Source organism: Mastomys coucha, unplaced genomic scaffold (genome assembly GCF_008632895.1).
Source record: "Mastomys coucha isolate ucsf_1 unplaced genomic scaffold, UCSF_Mcou_1 pScaffold21, whole genome shotgun sequence".
NCBI classification, from domain to species: domain Eukaryota; kingdom Metazoa; phylum Chordata; class Mammalia; order Rodentia; family Muridae; genus Mastomys; species Mastomys coucha.
The window spans coordinates 47,604,957-47,620,783 of NW_022196904.1; the positions used below are offsets into that span (position 1 = coordinate 47,604,957).

Sequence of the window (15,827 nt, forward strand, 5' to 3'; positions counted from 1 at the left end):
AGATGTCTTATGACTGAACCTGATGTCATTTTCTACAGGTCAGTTGGGTACAGGAGTTACTTGGCCAAACAAAACAAAACACACAAGCAATCTTTCCATGAGCTCTTAAGTCAAAGCCCAACAAGGTATTCCAAAGCTTCAGAAAGTGGTATTACACATAAGTGAATTAGGTAGTTAGTTTCTAGAAAAAAAATAATTAAAATGGAAAAAGTTTTAACTAAATAATTTGCAAGGTCTAAAGGTCTCTCATATTTGGGGATTAGTGTTATGGTTGTTAGATCGAACCAATTTTATGGACATAATGAAAGAAAATGGGCACCAATGGGAGGAGAGATCCATGTTCCTATGAAGGTTTGATAGATGCCCCAGAGTAGGGGAATCAAGGGATGGAGAGGTAGAAGTGGGTGGGTGGGTGGAGGAACACCCTCATAGAAGCACGGGGAGGGAAGATGTGGTAGGGTGTTTCTGGGAGGGAGGGAAACCGGGAAAGAGGATAACATTTGAAATGTAAATAAAGAAAATATCCAATAAAGAAAAATAAAATGGAAATGGGAATTGTCTTCATGTTGTGGTTACTTTTTGTCACTGTGATAACATACCTGACATAAAATAAGGGGAGGAATAGATCACTTTCAGAAGGTTTGGTGCACAGCTACTTCGCCCATGGTGGTGGCAACGTGCTAGAAGAGGTTTTCCGCTTACAAAGATTAAGACGAGAGAAGACAATGTAAAAGATGCCAAGACATACTCCAGGGCCTCCTCCTGCTTGTCATTGTCCAGGCTCTTCCTGCTTCTCACCGCCTCCCGTGTGAGTCCACCGCACAACCACTTCATCAAAGCACTAGTCTGTTGCCTAGGTCATAGTTCTCATGGCCTGCTCAGTCTGAAGCAGACAAACACACTCAGGTTGACTTCCCTCACTTGCTAAGCAATTCTTAATCTAGGCAGGATGACATGGTTGATGAGCACATCTCTTAAACAGTTTATAGCACTGGCCATAGACCCAGGTAAAGCATAGAACTCAGGCCGCACAGGTACAGTTTGGAAGGTGTCTATCCCCAGAGATCCTATGACAACTTACGTATGGTAATTTGAATGAGAATACTCACATAGGCTCTAGTATTTGGATTCTTGGTCCCCTGTTGGTAGCACAGTTTGAGGAGATATAAAACTAAGTGTTGCCTTGCTGGAAGACATATGTCACTGGGGCAGAGTTTTAACCATTTCCAGTTCCCTTTCTACTTCCAGCTTAAGGTTCAAGACACGAGCCTTTAGCCCTCAACTTAAAGCTCCAGCTCGCAAGTCTGTAGCCTCTGGACATAATTGCCTGCAATAGAGTCCCCGCCCATCTGGAACCATAAGCCCAAATAAGGCCATCCTTCTACAAATGATCCCGATCATGGCTTTTTATCACAGTGACAGCAAAGTAACTAGTGCACAGAGACAGAAGGGTCAGATGTCTAGTCTTGATTATTATAGCTATAAAATATGCCTTGAAGCTTGTTAGACTAACTACTCTTTTACTGAGAGTAAAAAGTCATTTTCACTATTCTAGGTCTTAGTCATTCATACAGTTTCATAATGTTGTGTCTTTAACTATGAAACTTTGGACAGGATTTTGTTAGGAATCAAGCTAAGCCCACAGGTAAGCGGGTAGCTCACCACCGCTACTCTGCCAGTCTTCCAGTCTGTAGCTGGATACATGCCCATTTACATAGGACTTCTTAGGCTTTCCAGGATTTTGCTTTTTGTTTTGTTTTGTTTTGTTTTCTGTATGTAGATTCTAAACCTGTTTGTTAGGTTTATCCTTGTATATTTCACTTTTAGAGCAGTTGTAAATATTGTAATAGTTTTAATTTTGGTCTCCATATCTCCCTCTAGTTGTATACAAACGAGACTAAATTTGTATGCTATTGTTCTTTTATCTACACACCTGGAGGAACTCAGAAAACTTCAGGAGCATCTTGCAGATGTCCTGTGATTTTAATGTACTCAGGTTTACTACAAACTAGAACATGTTAATTTAACCCTTCCTAATCTGCATACCTGTTGTGTCTTGTTCAGATCTGTACAGTGTCTAGGACATTGACAACTGTGCTGGTAATATTTTTTGTCATCTCAACACAAGCTAGTCACCTACACAGAGGCAATCACAAGAAATCGGCCTATAGCATGTCTGTAGAGCATTTCCTTGATTAATGATTGGTGTGGGAGGGCCCAACCCACTGTGGCCATTGTTATTCCTGGGCAGATAGTCCCGGGTTGTAAAACAAAGCAAGAAGCTAAGTGAACCAAGGGGAATAAACTTATAAGCAAGCAGCCTGTGTCTTATTGCCTTCAGGAGCTGCCCTGACCTCCCTTCTATAAATTGCTTTGGCGATTGGACTTCATGATGGACTGTAACCTATAAGCCAAAAAAATCATTCTTCCCCAAGTTGCTTTGGGCCATGGTGTTTATTACAGCAACAGAAATCAAACTACGGCAAGCACTAAGTTGAAATAGAATTAAAAGGCTGTTTGCTTGGTTTCTGACCTTTGTATCCTCTCTGCTTCCAGTGTAATAATATTATTCATTTCTTTTCAGATCTCACTTACAGATTTTTTTTGAAAATGTATGCATCTAAGCCAGTACAAGAAGTAGCTCTTACTTTGTTATGTTGCTGCGATCAGACCTATGGCTTTACACACGCTAAAACGAGCATTCTACCTCCAAATCACATCTCCTGTCCTTATTTTTGAGGCAGGAACCTAGGCTGGCCTCACATTTACAATGTTTGCATTTAGCCTCTTGAGTGCTGTGATAAGAGGCATGGCTTCTTTGCCTTTCTTTGTAGTTGTTCAAGACATTATCAAATCAGTTCTGAGCTGAAACGCATCTACCTCCAAAACTCTTTCTGAAACCCTCATCCTTGCAACTAGATTTAGAAAGTCTGAAACAAGGTGAGTTAGCAAAATGAGCCCATGAGTGGGAGTTTCAATACACTGTAAATGCCTTGATAAAAGAGTAAAAAATTGAACAAACTGGCAAGCAGAGAAAAAAACTGATGCAGAGGCTGGTCACAGTTCACTGTAGTCAACATGGCTCTGCCACTGTGGGAAAAGCATGGAGAATGAAGCTTCCAGCCAGGTCTCTCAGACAGCCTTTTCTAAGTCACAGCTAGCTGTAAATATTTTCCCCTGACACTCTGTGTTTTGTTAGAACATCTCATTCATCTTGGTGTTGACACTGGAGCATTTTCTCCGCTCCCTTAAGTTGTGGCTTCCTTATCTTATCATAAATGGATGAGTTGTGATGGCCCTTTGTCATTTGAGGCAAAGTGTGATGGGATGGCCATTAACTTGCCAGTATTACCCTCAAAGACTGGTTCCATAAGAAATCTGCCTTATTTTTCCACTTTCTCTTCTCTTGGGCACTGATGTTATTTCTGTGCTTGGGAACTTCCAGGACCACAGAACCACAGAAGCACAGGAGGAGGAGCTATTCCAGGAGTAAGCTATTACTCCTAGAACTAAAGCTCTGAAAATTCAGCATCCTGTCTGAAATTTTTTTTAATAGAACTCAAAGGGTCTATTTATTAGGAAGGAAATGTCAGTGTTTTATCAAAGAGATCAGAAAGAGATGGTGGGATGGAGAACCCTCAGTCTGGACATTTCTTGGCCACAATGAAGACAGCAGAAGGCACGAGGCCCAGTCCCTGCAGAGGTTGTTCCATGTCAGCCTCCGAGAAAGCCCGTCTAGGGAAGCCACTGAACAACTGCACAGGGTCCTAGTCCTGTCCAGGTTCCTCCCCATGGTGAAGCTCCAAAACACCCTCACAGCTGCCAGCTGTTTCCGAGCCTGGAAACTTTGGGTCAGTGAAGTCCCATCAGGCAGCCTAACCTGTATGCTACACTGGACATACTCCTGCTTAGTAGGGGACTCCTGGCTGGGAGAAGAAGGAACAGGACCTGGATCTGTTTGTTGCTGGTGGAGATGACTAAGAACCCACACTACCAACATACTTCTTGGCTCTCTCTGCTTTGTCCCTTTCAATATTTTCTCAAACCCTTTGGAGGCCTTCTCCTCAGCCTTCTCTCTCTCCTGCACTCCTCAGCAGCCCCGCGGATCTCATCTTCCTGTAGTTTCTGTCATGCAACTGACAGCTATTGCCCTTGTCTCCTCCGCTACTTTTCTCGTTCTAAAGCTTCTCGCTCCTGTCTCTCTTCACGTTCCTGCTGCTCTTGTGCCATAAGTTCCAACATTCTCTTAGTCTGTTCTTATTTCTCCTGTTCAGTCAAAGTGGGTTTGCTTTCTCCAGCAGCAGACCCAGATCCTTCAGGGCCACCTTCAGGGCATGGGTTCTCGTCCGAGGACATGGCTGAGGGGAGTCTCTAGAGGCTCGTCCACATCGGGGTTGTCTTCATGCTCCATGAGCCAGTCCATCGCAGTCTCAATGCCCTGTTTCCCTGTAAGGGTCAGAGCCTTCTCCGCACGTCCCCTGGGAAAGCCCATCTCGATGAGGCTCTCCAGAGCCCTCAGCTCCGCCATGGTACCTGCCTCTGCTTCCGCGGAGTATTGGGTGTTTTAATCTGTCTTAAATAACTTCTTTTTCTCATTTTCCATATGTAACTCTGTGGTACTTGGCTTTTTGCAAGCCTTTTGATTTTTGGTGAATGAGCAGATGCTGGCTTATCTTATCACTGAGACACCTTTCGTTCAATATCCTAAACACCAATTGTTCTAAATCAATACTGTTGACAATTTTACTAAGTCTCTTATTTACAAACTATTTCCTTTTGTTGTTGCCTATGCAGATGGCTTATAAAATGAGTTTATAAAATTAGGATATGTGATATAAGCATTTGGTTTAAAAAGAAACCAAAATTTCTCTTTGTATATTCTCAGTATTTATAAAATTTTATGCAATATGATTTGTGACAACTTCAAGTTACTGAAGCGTGAACCTATCTGTGTGTCACCTAGGCATTTGTCACCATCTTTTTCTTTCTTTTTCCCACTTTCTTTTCTTTTTAATTTTGCTTCCTTCTTCCTATCTGCTTTATGTCTGATAGAAAGAATACTGCTACAAAGTCAATTTTTAGGGAATAAAACAAGCTGGAGATATTGTCATGGTGTCTGTTCTCTTGATTTCTTCAAGCATTGGAACTGCTGCTTTTTTTTTTAAAGCTATGTCATCCCTGGATGAGGAAAAAGAGGGTGCAGTCCTGTGCACTGCAGGATGCTCACAGTCAAGGATGACTCTGCTCACTCCTTGCTGGCAGCACACCTTTCTCAGGCTGCAACAACAAAAGTGCCTCCAAACATGTCACCTGTCTTCTCACTCTGTCTCCCGGTTGCCATAGAGAACTGCTTCAGTTAAATACATCTGCTGCAGGGTAGGCAGAAAGTCTAGAGGAAAGTCCAACTGAAAATGAAAAGAAAAAAATGCCAGAGGCTGGGGAAAAGGTGGAAGTTGGGAAGACGAATTCATCAGAGTGTTCCATACCTAAGGAAAGGCCACTCTTGCTCCATCTTTCTGCTTTCTCTCTCATTCATGACTCAGGCCCAGGAAAATTGGTCTTTCTTCTTTTGGTCCATCTACTTGCTTATTTTACAAATAGAATGATGCAAATGTTTCCTCTTCACATTGTGTACTTCTCCAGATAAGCACAACATCCTTTTCATCTTAGCGTTGAAATGTAGTCATTCTCTCCTCCCTCCTAAACCACTCAGACCCACTCACTTAGGGCCTTCCCAAGGAAGCTTCTGTGGCTATTTCATTTTAGATGTTCCAGGCTCTGTGTCAGAGCTGACTGGAACTGGGAGTCTGCTAGCAGGGACTGCCTGAAGACATTAGCAGGGGTTCACAGGAAGTTTTATTCTAGAAAGTCTATAATTAAACACTAAAGCAATGGACACAGACTAACACCTGTCTCTAGATGACATTCAAATTTACTGATAAGTTGGAAGTGAGCTCTATATTTTAATTTATTTTCAGCAATACATTTTATTTATTGACAGTTCCACACATTTATTCCATATGAATTGAACAGATGCATCCAACATCATCTCTGTCAAAGTCCCTAGTGCTCACTAGCCCATCATCCTTCCAACTTTATTTATGTTTTTAAAGATTTATTTATTTATTTTTTATTTATATGAGTACACTGCAGCTGTCTTCAGACACACACTAGAAAAGTGCATCAGATCCCATTACAGGTGGTTGTGAACCACCGTGTGATTGCTGGGCATTGAACTCCAGACCTTGGTAAGAGCAGTCAGTGCTCTTAACCTCTGAGCTGTCTCTCCAGATCTCCCTTCCAACTTTATGTCTTCTTTTGAAAAATGAATAACCCCAAATCCATTTTGTGCTGCCCAGGTACAAATGGGCACAGGATCATGCACTGGGACATGAAAAACTACTGCTACCTCAGCAGATTATCAACTGCCAATAACTCCTCCGATAGGGGTGGGGTCCTCAAATGCTCCTCCCTGGTCCGTACTGGCTTGATCTTGAGCAGGTAAGCACAGGTGCTATGAGCAGAAGTGTGACTCCACAGCTGAGCACTCAGAAGCATTTATACTCAGCAGTTTGATGAGTTATGAGCCTCTGCAGTAGCCACTCCCCACTGCAAATAAAGAAGCTTTGTGACCAAGGTTGAGAGCAGAGCAACTCTTCATCTACTACATGAAATATAATTAGAAAGAGTCATCTGTGTCTCAGGTTCTTTCCAGAAAATAAATGAAATCTGTGCACAGGGCTCCTGATGTCTACAAGGTAAACACTTGTGCCACACTCATGCTTTGTCTAGAGACCCCATCTTAAAACCACTTGTGATACACGGCTACAGGCCTGCCATCAACGTCCATGTGCTCAGTTCTTACACCAGACAATCCTGAATCTGTCTCCAAAAGAACAGATGAGCTCAGAACTCCTAAACAGAAAGTGAGTGAGCAATCAGGTCTACTGGATGCATGCAAGATTTTACCTCTTTCCTGACAAGGTCCTGCTGAGGGATAAAGCCCTCTGGTCATCCTTAGTATCCTCAGCAAAGCTAAGGCTGGGACCTCTAAGACAGTTGGGTTGTACAAATGTTTGTAGAATTGAATGACCACTATGAGGGAAAAGCACATGGAGGTGGGAACCTGGTTTTATATATTTGTGTGGTACTATCTGCTGTGTCTGTGTGAAAGAACATCTTGTTATGACTTAGGGGAAGCAAATGGTCTGTATTTTGCTGGGAACTCTGCATGATGAGTGAAAGCATTTCTGAATGCAAGAACCCGTAAGCTGCCAGGATGGCCATATGTTAGCTGTTCATCACATGTGCTGAAGCAGGCCAAGCTGAAGTGCTGAAATGAATGGGTTGCTGTGTCACTGGAAAGGGAGGTGGCCCTTCTGGGAGACTCCAAAGACAGGCTGGGCTCAGGCTTTGAAACAGAGAAAGCAGCAGACATCCATACTTGAAAGAAAGAGTGAGTATGAAGGAGGAGGGCAGAGGAGACAGCAGGAAGCCAAGGACAGGCAGGCTATGGGCAGGGTCTAGGGGTGCCTCCTGCCCTCTGCAAGGCTGGATGCCTCCTGCCCTCTGCAAGGCTGGAGGCTCCACGGGAAAAGGCTTGCTCTGTGAACAATAGCATCTGCCAAAAGTTCCTCACTTACCAAAATGGAAACTGAGGGGATGATCCTTGTCTCCTGATTAGTGTTGCTCTCTGAGAATGCAGAGTAGAACTGTGGTTTTACTCCTAAAAACTGTGAACTATGGAATGCTGGAAGCAAGGACAGCTACTGTAGCACTCACCACGTCCCAGCATAGTGACCAAGGACACACATCTAAATTTCAAAGATTCGAGTTTCAACATCTGATACAAAAACCAAAACAAAACAAAACAAAAAAACAAAACAAAATTTTAAAAGTCAAAAAAAAAAAACCTTAACAACAACAACAAATGCACTGACACCTGCCGAAGTTGAGCTCAGCTATGCTCTGGCTGGACTTGATGTCTAGCGATGTGCATCATGCTTATAGAGATGGGCATGCGCGCACACACTTGTGCCTGACACTTCTTAGCAGCTTGCACATCTTTTATATGAAGAGCTTGGGAGCAGCAATATTGTGGATTTTTCCAGACTCAGCAACCTTTGTATATCAACAATGAGATCTCACATATGGTTCATATACACAGACTTGAAGGTGGTTTTATACACCAACATTAAGATATCCTTTTGGCTGTGATTGGTGGCATATGTTACATGTGTAATTTCCTGCACAGAATATTGCATCAGTGCTTAAAACATTTCTAATTTAGGAACATTTCAATAATTTAATTTTTAATTAGTTTCAGATTAAGTAGATGTTCAACTGAACATCTGTAGTAGGCATACAGACAGGCATAGTGCTGGAGAAATAGTTGAGAGTTTTATATCTGGATTGGAAGTCAGCAGAAAAAGAGAGAGACACAGGGCCTGCAGCACCACTCCCTAATGACCAAGCATTCAAACATATGAGCCCATATAGGCCATTCTTATTCAAACCACCACACCATACTACAGGAGACCTATAAAATTCATGTCTATCCTCAAAAAATAAATCATCCTATTTATCCCTTTATTAACAGAGGTACTGAGAGTCTGCCATATAGAGCTGATCCCATCACTTCAAACAGGACCAGCCAGCTCCTAGTCATTGCAAAAGTTAACAATAAAATATCATTTTTAAAAAGTTGACAGTTGGAGACACAAATGTGATGGATAAGCTGTACTGTTGGTTTGCAAATTTCTGCTTATTAGAGTATGAAGACTGTACTGAGAAATATGTGCAGGCCAAAGCTTTGATACACATTTGTAAAAAGAAGAAGAAAAATAAAACACAAGGTATAGAGCAATTTACTCATGCTACGGCACTTATGTTAGGCAGGAGATTAGCTTTGACAGAGACAGACCAGTAGTCATTCCAAACCAGAGGTAGTTGTTGTCTTTCCAACTGGGCCAGCTTCAGACCTTAAAACAAGATGTAAAGAACAACAGGTAGCAAACATTCAGTCACTGTGAGTCAACTTAGACAGCTTCACAGACTTCATTGCCAGAAAAGCATGTGCAGAGTCATTAACCTTTCTCTGACTGTTTTTCAACTTAAAGGATAATATGTATAAGTAAAGCCCTACATACATTCTTGTCTTGTACATCTGCTTAGAACAGACTGAATTCTGAATAGGGTGTGCTTCCAAGGAAAATGTGCCCTACCCAGTGTGCAACCACAGAGAAATAGACAAGAGAAGAAGAAGAAGAAGAAGAAGAAGAAGAAGAAGAAGAAGAAGAAGAAGAAGAAGAAGAAGAAGAAGAAGAAGAAGAAGAAAGAGAGAGAGAGAGAGAGACAGAGAGAGACAGAGAGAGACAGAGACAGAGAGACAGAGAAAGAGAAAGACAGAGAGAGACAGAGACAGAGAGACAGAGAAAGAGAGATAGACACACAGAGAGAAACACACAGAGAGAAACAGAGAGAGACAGAGATAAAAAGACAGAGGGGGGAGGGAGAAAGAGAGAAAGAGTGAGAGAATGAGAGAGAGAGAGAGAGCTCTGTGCTGATAACTACGGCTATTGCTGCTTAGCTCAGCCTAGAAGTGTCCTCTTGCTCTCTTGCTTATTGTGATTAAATTCTCAACTGCTTGTTCTACTATGACACACATCTGAATTATTTCTGGAGCTCAAGATGTGAGGCTGCTGCTACGGTGACACAGGAGCAAACTGGAGATCTCTTGAAACACTTGTGATATTATATTCTATGAAAAGACGCTAGCTAGTACATGCTGCTTTCAGGATAAACTAGGTTTGTCTTGTGAACAAACGTGGAAGAACACATACTAAGATGTAAATGGTGACTGATAGGACTTTTTATGCTCTGTGCTTTCCAGACTTCAACAATACAGTTTTGATACTTTTGTGACTAGGAAAAAAAAAAAAAGCACATGACACATTTCTTAAACAGTTGTTTCTTGACAATAAACTATAAACAGAAGGCAACCAGAGCAGGTACACCATAGGAAGTCTCCTATAGCTAAAAGCAAAGCTACTGCCCTCCACTTTCTGGAGTCCTTTCTGGGTCCCTGTGCTCATCTGTGTAGCTTACATTCTTGCTAGATGTCATATGACACCTCAAATGTCAGGAACATGACCCAGCACGACTAGCCGTTCTAGGTGGTATGAAGACAATGACAAGAAATGGGCATGTGTCCAATACAGATATCATTTTCCCAATACTTTCCTAATACTTAATATTTCTGAAGCCGTGGGTAAGCTCAGATACTGATTCTCTATACATAGAGCCCTGACTACACAACAGTAGAATCCCCAGGAAACAGAGGTGTGGGTCAGGTCATAGTATTTGAAAGCAGTAATTATGGTATTAAAGCATCAATACCATTCTCAATGCTTTGTATGCTTTCCTCATGTATCCTTGTGATTATTATACTATTTTCCCATTATAGAGATGGAGAAATTGACATGGTTGAACACATTTAGCCTGTGTCAGTCTGGCTGCTCCCCATCCAGTTTTCTCTCAGCACCCTTGCCTCTGGTTTATCAACCTTCTACCCTGTACTAGGCTTACTCCATCTTTACCTCACAGTTCTTTCCCTCCCCTTTCAAGGGCCTGGGCTAGGCATTTTTCATATTTTCTTCTGGGCCATTCACTTGTCTTCTTTGAGATCTCCACAGGAGTCTGTGGTGAAATTCCCCAAGGACCCCAGCTGCAGTAACAGGGTTACTGAAGGGTGGAATCCTGGTGCCTGCTGCACTCCAGTGAGTCTTGTTCTATGCTCTAAGGTATTGAAGAGTGATTTCAAAGGTTCACTTCAGTTTTGAAAAACCTGCAACTCAAGCTCCATCAAAGAAACAAGTATTTAATAAGTCAGTCTTCTATATCTCTGCAGCAGGGTTATTTATCACCACCACTAAATCATCTGAAACACATTACACTCTGCTGGATCAGCAGCCCATACACTTGGCAGCTCTCAGGTGGGGTATGCGCTGCTGGACCCTACAGCCCCAGCAGTCTTGAGATGAGGTATACTCTGCTGGACTGGTTGTCTCTTGCCCTGGCAGGCAGCTCAGCTCTAAGATGGGGTCAATTCTCCTGATCCAGCTGCCCTTAAGCCTTGTATTCTTAGCATGGAGCTTCCAGAGCATCAATAGTTATTGCAAATACAATTAATCATTAAGTGTCCATGTTCTGATCCACCACAGCGCTGCATGGTGGCAACACCTGTCAAAGGCAGGCTAGTCAAGAGAGAGTGAAGCCCTACCCAGTGGAGGAGTACAGCAGACACAATGCAGACAGGCGTGGCAGGACCTTAAAACTGCAGCCATCAGGTCAGATGACAGCGACTTTCCCAGTGTCATCCCGCACATATAAAGAACTCGCACTCAACAACAGGTATCCTTTACAAGAGTCAGAGTTTCTCAGTTCTATCAGAAGGAAATCCGTAGAGAAATGAACAAACAACAACAACAACAACAAAAACAACACACACACACATACTCACAAAACAAAACAAACAAAACCCAACAATCGTGAAGCAAGTTCCATGTCTGCTGTGTTTCAGAAGCAGAAGTCAAGAATAAATGGGTAAAGACAGAAAGCCTTTGACAGATATCCATAAATAAAAGGAAAATGGAAAAGTCTGGAAATCTAGATGAGAAGAACTGGTGTTCTGTGGAACAGCCGTGGAGTAACAAGAATTTATTTTAGATGTAACAACAATAGAGGTGGGCTGGCACTGTATGGTTATCCTCTAGAAACCTAGGAAAGTTGTCTAACTCAGCCTATCAGAATTCTTAAAGACAGCCAAAGTCTCACAGCTAAAGTGTATATTGGCATCTGCACGGTGAACATTGTGGGATTTAACCTAAGCAGGTCTCTGGGTGGAACAGAGTCTGGTTTTTATCAAAGGTATCATGGTTTGGAGATTTGAGCTGACAGGAGACTTGTATAGGACTGCCATGAAGACTGACTCATAAGGAAAACAGACTGAATTGCTCTCGAACAAGCAGGGGAGAATCCATGAGGAGAGCCTTGGGTAGGTCTTGTCAAGTATTTAAAGAAAAAGTTAGTAAAAATCCTTCTTAAAATCTTTCTAGCCCTTCCCCCACCCCAAATAATAATACTAAGATCCTATATTGTGATCAGGTAAAATTCATCCCAGGACTGCAACTGAATGTTCCAAAAAAAATTAATATCACACATTAATAATGGCATTAATTATATTGCAAAGGCTAGAGAAAAATAAATATGATAAACTCGGCGAGTACAGCAAAAGCAATTGATAAAGTTCAGCATATTTTAATAATGATATGAATTCAATAAAGCAAAAGCGAAAGGAAACATCTTCACCAGGCTGAGGGATGTTTTAGATGTATAGACCTAGCCCCTAACCAAACTTGTATTCACTGACAGAAGCCTCCCACCCTTCTCTCTAAGATCAAGATCAAGACAAGAACACAGGCCTTCATCACTTCAATTAACATTTTACTGAAGTTCTAGATGAATCAATTAGGCAGGCACAAAGTGAACGTTATTCAACCACAAAGGAGGGAGTAAATATATGTCTTTTTAGCATGTTCCATATGTAGAAAATATAGTAATGTCCACACAGAGATAACAGCTGAAAAACATCCACAATGTTGGTGGATACAATGTTAACTAATTAAAAAATCACAACTACAATGTGCACACTCACAGATGCCTGCATAATTCAGTTACATGTCTCATAACTATAATCATTCATACATGTATACACCTGTACATATATGGGTGTAAGGCAAACTCAGTTACTCTAGGACCTCCTTATTCCCATTTCCTACACTACTTTTCCAAATAGAATTTACCAGTGTGTGGTAATATTTCCTTGTTACAACTTGCCACAGGCTATACCCTCACAAATAACATTGTAAGTCCAAAGATATTTCTCTGTTAACTGCTAAACTTCCAGCATTTCTCAAACAAGTAGGCATGGTAAACCTCAGAAAAACAAGACCCTAGGCTAACTCTTTGTCCACAGTCCTAGCTGTACCCTACTCCACAATACCCTGCCATACTCTAGCCAAGCGGTCAATGCCCCCAGGTTACTGAGAAATCTCTCCCTGCTCAGTCCCGATCACTATATAGGTTGATCACTATGAAAAATTCAGGTTTAAGGGAACCTCCAATGTCACTGACTCCATTTCTCTGCTCCAGCAAATATTTCATCACAGGAGCAGGCTCCACTGAGACAAGTTTCTGAAGGAGCTGTGATGTTTTGTAAGGCAAAGTTAGGGAAGTGATTAAAGCCTTTCTAGTAGGAAGTCCTGGCTTCCTAAGGTATCATCCAATGTCTGTTTCTCTTCTGGATTTATACAGAAACAGAAACAGAAACAGAACATTGAAGCCAACACTAAATGCCTGGAGACAAAAGCATCGCTTATCAGGGCTCCGAAAAGGCAGAGCAGAGGGACTGCTAAAGCTCAAACCCTACCTGCCTGAGATGGCCATGACAGAAACACACCTACAAAGCTAGGTGGGCTGCATCTACACTTACTTTACCCAGTAAGCAGCAATTTAAGTAAACTGTATTGAAAATGTTTACTTAATTAATCTATGAGTACATTCCAAAGTGATGTTAATTAGCTTTGACTTACTATTCCAAACACCTATGAAAGTCAGCTTATATAGATGGGACATTTGCTTTGTATCACAGTTTGGAAATTTACATCTACAGTGAGGCAGATCTATTATATCTATCTATCTATCTATCTATCTATCTATCTATCTATCTATCTATCTATCTACCTACCTACCTACCTACCTACCTATCTATCTATCTATCTATCTATCTATCTATCTATCTATCTATCCATCTATCCACCTACCTACCTACCTACCTACCTACCTACCTACCTACCTACCTACCTATTTTCACTGCTGTGGTTGATTGTGTTGTGCATAATTGGCATGAACTCTCTACAACTGCAAATCCATTTCTTTCAGGAAGAGCTCAAAGGAGGGCAAAATTACTCCCCTTCTGTCAGGGAAGTAAAAGATTTTTTTCTTGTGGTCAATATCCTTTAGGGACCTGAATGCATCCCATTGGCCCTGTCTTTAAAAGGTCCTACCACCTTGCAATGTCAAGCTGGAGAATGGACCCAAAAATCATAAGCATTTGGGTACTATATCATATCCAAACAACAGCATAAAAATTTGAATATCCTGATTGAGTTACACTATCTTTCAAAATTACCATGTATTATAATTTTGATTCTTTCCCACTGTCTAGAATTTCCCAGTGTTGAAATATGTCAATGGCGCGCGCACACACACACACACACACACACACACACACACACACACACAGGATTACAGAAGCTGAGTGTGCCTCTCCCAGCCTCACTGCAATGCTTCAAGGTCTGTTTTGCATTCACAAGTGTGGAAATCATTAGTGGACATAGCAGTAGCTTGGCCTGTTTACTACTACCCCAGTTGTGATAGGCTGGGGTTGGGAGACTCTCCTAGTGAACACATCATGAAGTGTTACTAGCAATGGCAGCAGATATGTTCGGATCACAACCATTTATCTCCTTGATAAATGTAGCATCCATGTAATTAAGGGAAAAAAGGGAACAGTTGAACTTAAATAAATAAATTAATGCATTAATTAATTAATCTATTTTTTTAAATCTCTGTGATATTTCATTGTAAACTTTAAGGAGGATAAAGACACTGGGCCATTCTAACCAGAATAAGTGGTGATTTCCTCAAGGGGTATAAAACTCACTACCTCCTTCTAAGATCCAGTACAGAACAGGAATACATGAACCCCTTCAGGAAGCCAGGACATCCTACTACAAAGGTCTAAGTCACATCCCTAAATTTGCCTTACAAAGCATCATAGCTTCTCTAGTAACTTTTCACAATGGAGCCTCTTCCCATTATTAGCTTCTGCTAGAGCAGAGAGATGGATTCAATAACTGATGTTGAACATTCCCTTGATGTAGCAAGTAGTACACAGAGAGACTTTTGATATTTATAAAAAAAGAGCAAGTTGGAAAACTTTTAAATCATATGAAACTCATACAATATGTTTAAAATAACATGCTTCGTATAAAAAGCCATCTAATGCCTTCTGTTAACATTAGTCCCGGGTTTCCCAGCACCAACTCCAGCACTCAGGCTCTCCCCTCCCCTCTCCCCACCTATTTCTTATTATATTTTTAAATTAACATTGCAATGTTTCAAGTTAACTGAAACTTCCACCCACCTTTCCATAGTACACAGGTATATGTTGCCTCACTCACCATCACCCTATCAAAGGTCATAAGCCTTAAGAAAGAGAATCATCACTGATCAATGAATTAGCAGTCCATACATGAAAATGGACACTGCAGAATGTTCATGAAAATGGACACTCTACAGTGTCCTCAATAAGAAACAATACCAATGCTGTTAGTGGAGGCAGGAGGCAGTTTGAAACCAGTTTTCAATGTTTTTCAATATAGTTTGGCCATAAGCAAATAAATTTTAATGCATACATTTTGAAAATACAGTTACCTTTCAAGAGACAGCTCTTACAAAACTGTCCCATGCATTTATAGGAGATCTGATCAACTGAATATAAGGGCTAGATCTATTACTTTATGTGTAAAATGCTATATTAGCTTTAGAAACAAATGGGTCTTGAAAATATTTAATGAAAGCATATTTACAAAGAACAAGCTTCGAAGCAGAGATGAGCCATCTCTCCAGTGCCCCATCCAGCAGCCCAGTGCCCCGACCCAGCAGCCCAGTGCCCCGACCCAGCAGCCCAGTGCCCCATCCAG

The 15,827-nt window shown here is 41.5% G+C and overlaps 1 protein-coding gene and 1 pseudogene across 1 annotated transcript in view; both read right to left on the reverse strand.

The window, feature by feature from the left end:
- The window catches only part of Gabrg3 (gamma-aminobutyric acid type A receptor gamma3 subunit), a 644,969-nt gene that overhangs the window by 504,920 nt on the left and 124,222 nt on the right, over window positions 1-15,827 (reverse strand). The gene's annotated exons all lie outside the window — the stretch shown is intronic.
- On the reverse strand, window positions 3,639-4,988 carry LOC116104089 (annotated as a pseudogene).